The sequence below is a fragment of the Schistocerca piceifrons genome, chromosome 5 (genome assembly GCF_021461385.2).
Source record: "Schistocerca piceifrons isolate TAMUIC-IGC-003096 chromosome 5, iqSchPice1.1, whole genome shotgun sequence".
Lineage (NCBI taxonomy): Eukaryota > Metazoa > Arthropoda > Insecta > Orthoptera > Acrididae > Schistocerca > Schistocerca piceifrons.
In genome coordinates this window covers 211,205,357-211,214,181 of record NC_060142.1, presented here as the reverse complement: position 1 = coordinate 211,214,181, position 8,825 = coordinate 211,205,357, and positions in this window count along the sequence as shown.

The window sequence follows — 8,825 nt, the reverse complement described above, 5'->3', positions numbered from 1 at the left end:
TTAAATACATCCTGTTTTATATTTATTGCTCCTTTTGTATGGGACTGGTATCTACTGTGTTTCCCTTTCATAGAGAAGAATATGAGAAATAGTTGAATTGTTTAATTAGATTGTATCACAGTTACTGCAATATAACTGCCTTTCTTTTTTGCTATTAAATTATTGATTACAAGAGCATAGGTTACTCTGGTTTATTAAAATATATTTATCATTTATTTTCAAGTCTCAGATCTGTGGTAAGTCAACCACATCCAGAAGTGTGAAGGCAAAGAATTGTCAGTGTCCTGGTAAGTCTATTAGCCTTTAACTATTTTGGCAAACATTCCAACAATGTGACTAACAGTCAGTGTAGAGCTTCCTACCTCTGTACAGGCTGTTTCGATGCGAGTATCCCTCTGTTCACCCCTCTACATAAAAAAATTGCTTCAGGTCATTCCTTCTGTGGATTAATCGACCTAGGCATAGCCCTTCCCTTCCAAGGATCTGCCTACCCTTTACCTCTCCAGTAAACACACAAAATTGAGCATATCCATCTTAAATCTAGAACAGCATGCACAGCCCATAACCTTATATTTACACCTCCCAAAGATGAAATATTTCCATAACATATCAACTCTACCTGGTTACTCCACCAGATGTTTCGTGACTTCTTCTTTTATAACTTCCATCTGTGCTTCTTGCAATGCTATAAATTACCTATATCAAAATATAAAAAATAAAAGCCTGCTCTCACAGCATTCTTCATACATTTATTACCTTATTTACTACTAACAACCTTCCTGTATATTTCTCCAGGTGGTCTTCACTTTCTCATATCTATTATTTTTTAATTACTATTTTCGCTCCTTTCAGCCAATACTCACAAAAGATTGCTGCATTAAATCTATTGTGAACTTACTTAATTTTCATTTCTTTTGGGAAAAACTAGCTCAAATGGCTCTGAGCACTATGTGACTTAACATCTGAGGCCATCAGTTGAAAAACTAGCAATATATACAGTAGCAGGTAGCTTCACAAGTTTTGTTGAAATTACTTCTATATTTCCTCTTAGTCTCTGTTAAATAATCGTTACAGTTCTTAGAAGACAAGATAAATCTACTTAATGACTCATCAATTATTCAATTTCACATTAAGATGTATAATATATTAACAATTGTAGCCTTTTTATTGCATTTTCAAATCACTTATTCACTAGCACTCTCTCTTCAGAGGTAACTTGGGTTTTCTATATTACTTTCGCTCCTCATCTGTTGACTACTCCATTAGTGGTCTCTCTCTCTCCGGAAATAACAACATGCTCAGCTATGGCAGCCAGATAATTTGCTTACCAAACTATCTCTGTTTTCTCACTTACATGTTAGCACATCACACTTGCATTCACTTAGAGAATGGTTACCATTCCTATCCACTTCTTCCTGTTCTTGTGACATGCCTAACATGTGTTTTTCCACCAAAAATACCACCTGTGTCAATTATCTGTGCATTTGTTTTGTCATCGTATGTATACTACTGTCCCATGCTATCCTACATGAACAGGTCTTAATTACAACATCGTGGTAAAGAAAAGAAGGTTTCAGATATAGAAATGTATGAATGTGGAGCGTTGGAGGATGAAGTGTGGTGGGCATACCTTGGAGAATGGACTTGTCTTGGGTTCACCCGTACTGGTCCCAAAAATTGATCCTAACTCACCTCTATGGTAAGCATGAAGTTATTCAACACATTCATAATTCGTGATGCCGTCAACATTCAAATTAAGTCAGTCTATTGTCACTATCTCCACAAGCTGCTATGTGCTTATTGCATGTAACCTTGCATATAAGTCATACAAACCTCACCCTAATGCATCACAGAATAGGAAAAGTGTATCTTATTATACATAACATATATGATACATCATTTTTATCCTGCAATATGATACATCATAGCTGTAATGGGTTTTGTTTATATTATTGCAATATTTTTTTTTATTTAAGAGAGAAATATGGTAAGTCTCAGTAATGGGACAGTGGCAATTTCAATATCATTTTATGACTAAAATTACGATAGCACAGACAGAGTGTATACGACCAGGGGCAACCGGGAAACACCCGGGAATTTTTTAGAATTCCGGGAATTTTTCATTGTTTTAGCTTTTAGTTAAACTTTTGTTAACTTTGACTGGTAAGAACAAATACTCTAACAAAGAATCTTACTGCATCTCGCTACTGCAGAATAATACTGCAGCAACAAAAAACGAACGAGAGAAAAAAAACGAAAATAAAAAGAAATGCACCATATACAGCAACAAAACACGGTGCTCATGCAAGCGCCTGCCAACAGCAAAATGTGTCAAAGCCTTTAAGAAGACTATGCACTGTTTCATAACAACAAATAGCCTCCGATGAGCGTGACGTCACAACTGTTTACATTAGATAAGGTTGAGCGATTGCGAGCGAGCTTATGCGAATGTGCAGTTGAGTCGCGTATGAGTAGTACCTTCTCCCGCTTCTGGCTACAGAAATGTGGCAGTTGCTGTGTAAGCAATAGCAGCAAGCAGCCAGACGCTATCCGGAACTAGGGAGCGGGCGGCAAACCGGGATATCTGCTCCAGGCGGCAGTTTCTGAGGGGCAAATTCGTATGATTGAGGAAAAAGACCATGTTTCACAAAGCGCCTAGCATCCAGCGCACGTTGGTCTATCGATTACTCATATGATTTTGAACGCATCCCTGTTGGTTTCTGAACATTTCTGATCCAATTTCAAGTTGACTTCTGAATGAATCATAAGTTGATTTTTGAATGTGTGCATAGTGTAAGTGATGTCTCTGACAGGGGAATCTCCGTCGCATCTAGAAATAAACTTTCCTGTAGACAGAAGGGGACAGGTCTATACGAATTGAGCGAATAAAGCCGAAAGGGTGACTGACAATCGCTGTTTATGTGACTGACTGGGTTTACAAACGACCAGCATTATTATAATTACTAGCGAATTCCGTAGATTCAGACTACCAGAGTGGAAATAAACGACTAACAGGCAACAAAGATTACGTACTGTCTTCTCCGTGTACCCAAGAAAATGAAATTTTGACAGAAAATTTTTGGCCAGACCACTACACTACCAAGGGCCAGTTATACAGTCCCCAGCTAGCAGCCGCTAAGTTCTACTCTGTAAGTAGCGCGGAAAACGCGATGTAATAACGCCTAACCAGAGAATAAATGCGGGACTGTGGCAGGTTTAGTAAAGTTAACTAGAGAATAAATTTTGACACTGGCAGGAATTGTTACAGAATTAGTGATGACAAGATTGTTTGTTAGAACGGGGAAGGAGAAGAAACGGTGACCCACACAAATTACGTAAGTACATGATGATTCCAAATTTATATAAAAATTTCGTACTACTACTTTTTTATCTCATGCTTCAGAAGTTAGAGAGTATGAATGAAATGTGAAACTATTTCGTAACATAAAACTTTTTGCTTGCAGTGGGCCTAATAGGCATTTGATATTGGTACTTCGTGAATTACATTCTGTTGTGTTATGAAAATGACCATTTATGCCAAAACAGTCTCGTTTATTTGGTGTGTGTAGCAATTGCTGCAATATTAGCAGACCTATTTCGTTTTATCTAGCAGATAGTGACATAATACATGTAATCAGATCGAGAAACCACACCAGTCTTGGGTACTATTTGTATTAACAGCTTTTCTAGTATTAGACAACGACATTTCGTTTTTTCATGTAGCAAAACGTTGACGAACTTTGATGAGATAATAGATTCTTTCCCAGAAAGTAAAGTACGCCATATAAAGCTGTGGCAAGATTAGAGAGAAAAAAAGGCTAGGACTTAAGGATTGAAGAAATGTGTACTGCCTTGCTTGTCTCTTGTCTTTACTCGTTTTATGTACTCTGTATTTAAAATTTCCACTGGCCTGAATATAGTTTGATGCCACCCATAACAAAATATTACACGCTTGAATTCCACAGAGCGAAATGCAGAGGCGTGCGATGGAAGAATGCTGTGTGAAGAGGCGTGGCACTGCACTTCGGCTCACTTAAGACCAAATAAAATGTCTTACGTTCCCTCGAACATATATGTTTTATGTATCAGACTCTTCAGAAAGATTTGCGCTACAAAATGAAGATATTTTTGAAAAGTCGATTTTTTTTAAATTTTTGGCGCCCTATCTCAAACGCTCGAGGGAGGGGGAGCGCCACTATCTAATACTGCCCCGGTTTGGAAATATCGTAGATCCGGACCTGATACACAGAGCAGTCTGAGTTGTGGGGAGGTGGTAGTCTCCACGAGACCCGTGTTTACGTTAAGTGATTTTTCTGTTTCCTCTTCGTTTATTGCTCTCACGTCAAATGTAAACAAAACGGAGCTATCAAGTGAATTAAAATACATTCACATAATTACGGAAGGCTAAAATATGTTATTGGTTTCAGATTTTATTTTGTTTCCATCTTCTGACAGTCAAGCGTTAATCGCCTTGCAGAGCAATGAAGTTATTTTTGTCGATTTGTTAAAGAAATTTGACTTCTATAAATCTGAGGCAGTCAATTTATTTGAAACGAAGTGTTTAGTTTCGCACTATTGGCTAGTTTCAACTGTTCGCTGCATTTCAAGTTCACGTTTTCACCTTCTAACACGTATGGCATTGTTGTTGTTGTTGGTGTGGTCTTGAGTCCTGAGACTGGTTTGATGCAGCTTTCCATGCTACTCTATCCTGTGCAAGCTTCTTCATCTCCCAGTACCTACTGCAGCCTACATCCTTCTGAATCTGATTAGTGTATTTATCTCTTGGTCTCCCTCTACGATTTTCATCCTCCACGCTGCCCTCCAATACTAAATTGGTGATCCCTCAATGTCTCAGAACATGTCCTACCAACCGATCCCTTCTTCTAGTCAAGTTGTGCCACAAGCTCCTCTTCTCCCCAATTCTATTCAATACCTCCTCATTAGTTATGTGATCTACCCATCTAATCTTCAGCATTCCTCTGTAGCACCACATTTCGAAAGCTCCTATTCTCTTCTTGTCCAAACTATTTATCGTCCACATTTCACTTCCATACATGGCTACACTCCATACAAATACTTTCATAAACGACTTCCTGACATTTAAATCTATACTCGATGTTAACAAATTTTTCTTCTTCAGAAACACTTTCCTTGCCATTGCCAGTCTACATTTTATATCCTCTCTACTTCGACCATCATCAGTTATTTTGCTCCCCTAATAGCAAAACTCCTTTACTACTTTAATTGTCTCATTTCCTAATCTAATTCCCTCAGCACCACCCGGCTTAATTCAACTACATTGCATTATCCTTGTTTTGCTTTTGTTGATGTTCATCTTATACCCTCCTTTCAAGACACTGTCCATTCTGTTCAACTGCTCTTCCAAGTCCTTTGCCGTCTCTGACAGAATTACAATGTCATCGGCGAACCTCAAAGTTTTTATTTCTTCTCCATGGATTTTAATACCTATTCCGAAATTTTCTTTTGTGCTCCCCTTTCATACTCCTTGACTCTTATAACTGCCATCTGCTTTCTGTACAAATTGTAAATAGCCTTTCGCTCCCTGTATTTTACCCCTGCCATCTTCAGAATTTCAAAGAGAGTATTCCAATCAACATTGTCAAAAGCTTTCTCTAAGTCTACAAATTCTAGAAACGTAGGTTTGCCTTTCCTTAATCTTCCTTCTAAGATAAGTCGTAGGGTCAGTACTGCCTCACGTGTTCCAGCATTTCTACGGAATCCAAACTGATCTTCCCCGAGGTCGGTTTCTATCAGTTTTTCTATTCGTCTGTAAAGAATTCGCATTAGTATTTTGCAGCTGTGCTTTATTAAACTGATAGTTCGGTAATTTTTGCATCTGTAACCACCTGCTTTCTTTGGGATTGGAATTGTTACATTCTTCTTGAAGTCTGATGGTATTTCGCCGGTCTCATACATCTTGCTCACCAGATGGTAGAGTTTTGTCAGGACTGGCTCTCCCAAGGCTGTCAGTAGTTCTAAAGGAATGTTGTCTACTCCGGGGGCCTTGTTTCGACTCAGGGCATTCAGTGCTCTGTCAAACTCTTCACGCAGTATCATATCTCCCATTTCATCTTCATCTACATCCTCTTCCATTTCCATAATATTGTCCTCAAGTACATCACCCTTGTATAGACTCTCTATATACTCCTTCCACCTTTCTGCTTTTCCTTCTTTGCTTAGAACTGGGTTTCCATCTGAGCTCTTGATATTCATGCAAGTGGTTCTCTTTTCTCCAAAGATCTTTTTAATTTTCCTGTAGGCAGTATCTATGTTACCCCTAGTGAGATAACCCTCTACACCCTGACATTTGTTCTCTAGCCATCCCTGCTTAGCCATTTTGCACTTGCTGTTGATATCGTTTTTAAGACGTTTGTATTCCTTTTTGCCTGCTTCATTTACTGCATTTTTATATTTTCTCCTTTCATCAATTAAATTCAATATTTCTTCTGTTACCCAAGGGTTTCTACTAGCCCTCGTCTTTTTATCTACTAGGTCCTCTGCTGCCTTCACTGCTTCATCTCTCAAAGCTACCCATTCTTCTTCTACTGTATTTCTTTCCCCCATTCCTGTCAATTGTTCCCTTATGCTCTCCCTGAAACTCTGTACAACCTCTGGTTCTTTCAGTTTATCCAGATCCCATCTCCTCCCCACCTTTTTGCAGTTTCTTCAGTTTTAATCTACACTTCATAACCAATAGATTGTGGTCAGAGTCCACATCTGCCCCTGGAAATGTCTTACAATTAAAAACCTGGTTCCTAAATCTCTGTCTTACCATTATATAATCTATCTGATACCTTTTAGTATCTCCAGGCTTCTTCCATGTATACAACCTTCTTTCATGATTCTTAAACCAAGTGTGAGCTATGATTAAGTTATGCTCTGCGCAAAATTCTACCAGGCGCCTTCCTCTTTCATTTCTTAGCCTCAACCCATATTCACCTACTATGTTTTCTCCTCTCCCTTTTCCTACTCTTGAATTCCAGTCACCCATGACTATTAAATTTTCGTCTCCCTTCACTACCTGAATAATTTCTTTTATCTCATCATACATTGCATCAATTTCTTCGTCATCTGCAGAGCTAGTTGGCATATAAACTTGTACTACTGTAGTAGGCATGGGCTTCGTGCTATCTTGGCCACAATAATGCGTTCACTATGTTGTTTGTAGTAGCTTAATCATACTCCTATTTTTTTTATTCATTATTAAACCTACTCCTGCATTACCCCTATTTGATTTTGTATTTATAACCCTATATTCACCTGACCAAAAGTCTTGTTCCTCCTGCCACCAAACTTCACTAATTCCTACTATATCTAACTTTAACCTATCCATTTCCCTTTTTAAATTTTCTAATCTACCTGCCCTATTAAGGGATCTGACATTCCGTGCTCCGATCTGTACAACGCCAGTTTTCTTTCTCCTGATAACGACGTCCTCTTGAGTAGTACCCGCCCGGAGATCCATATGGGGGACTATTTTACCTCCGGAATATTTTACCCAGGAGGACGCCATCATCATTTAACCATACAGTAAAAGTGCATGTCCTCGGGAAAAATTATGGCTGTAGTTTCCCCTTGCTTTCAGCTGTTCAGTACCAGAACAGCAAGGCCATTTTGGTTAGTGTTACAAGCCCAGATCAGTCAATCATCCAGACTGTTGCCCCTGTAACTACTGAAAAGGCTGCTGCTCCTCTTCAGGAACCTCACGTTTGTCTGGCCTCTCACAGATACCCCTCCGTTATGGTTGCAGCTACGGTACGGCTATCTGTATCGTTGAGGCACACAAGCCTCCCCACCAACGGCAAGGTCCATGGTTCATGGGGGGGAGGGGGGCATTATGCCATAATAAACAACCAAACATGAGATAATACGGTTCTGGTCCTCCAATAAAATTTTCATCTGAATCTGAACATACGAATGTGCACTTTACACCCAAGTATGCATTTTAGTATGGTTCACAAAATTCCCATGCTCTTGGAGTATCCTCTAATGTCTTGTTTCTTTTATGACAAGAACGTACGGGCTTCCTGCATCATCGTAGCTGCGGAAGCGCAGCGACGCCTTTCATCTGGCGCTCTCTGTCAACTGCTGAAACGAATCTATTTCTAACAGGTCACGGGAAAATATTCCGAATGGTTGTTTGAAAAGCGTTACTTTCAAAGTAAATTTCCTTTTACACAAGATGAACTGTGTGCATGAAAGTCCAGTGAATTTCTTAAATCACAGAGCGTTTGACTCTCATTCAAAAATCAAATCTTTGAGGACGACCATTTAGAATATTTTCGAGCCCAGAAGATCAGACATGTATGTCGTTAAAAATTTTACTGGCTCATTTGTGTGATATATCTTAAAGTGTAAAAGGTGCAAAAAAGTTCGAAATTATGTGTGAAAGCTTAGCTTCACTTGCAGCTTATTAATCTTAGAGACCAATATTATACGTGAAAGCTTTTCTTTTCTTGTAGCAACACTATGTATATTAATTTAAACCATTCATTTTCCTATTTGTGTGTTCGCAATACTTAACAGTGATGTTGCCGACTACATCACATGTCCTACGCTCTGAACATCCACTGTCATCGGCTGGCGAGATCGCTTGACATGAGGTACGACTGGCTTACAAAAACTTAAACTTTGTGTTCTGCCTTACGGCAGGTCTGGTCACGAGGGGGAAGCCTTGTCAGAGAGGTCCACCACGTGAGCATCTAGGGAAGTGACTCCAGTGGTGTTTTCCAGTTGCCTTCCACTGATGATGATGAAATGATAATGAAGACAACACAACACCTAGTCCCTGAGCGTAGAAAATC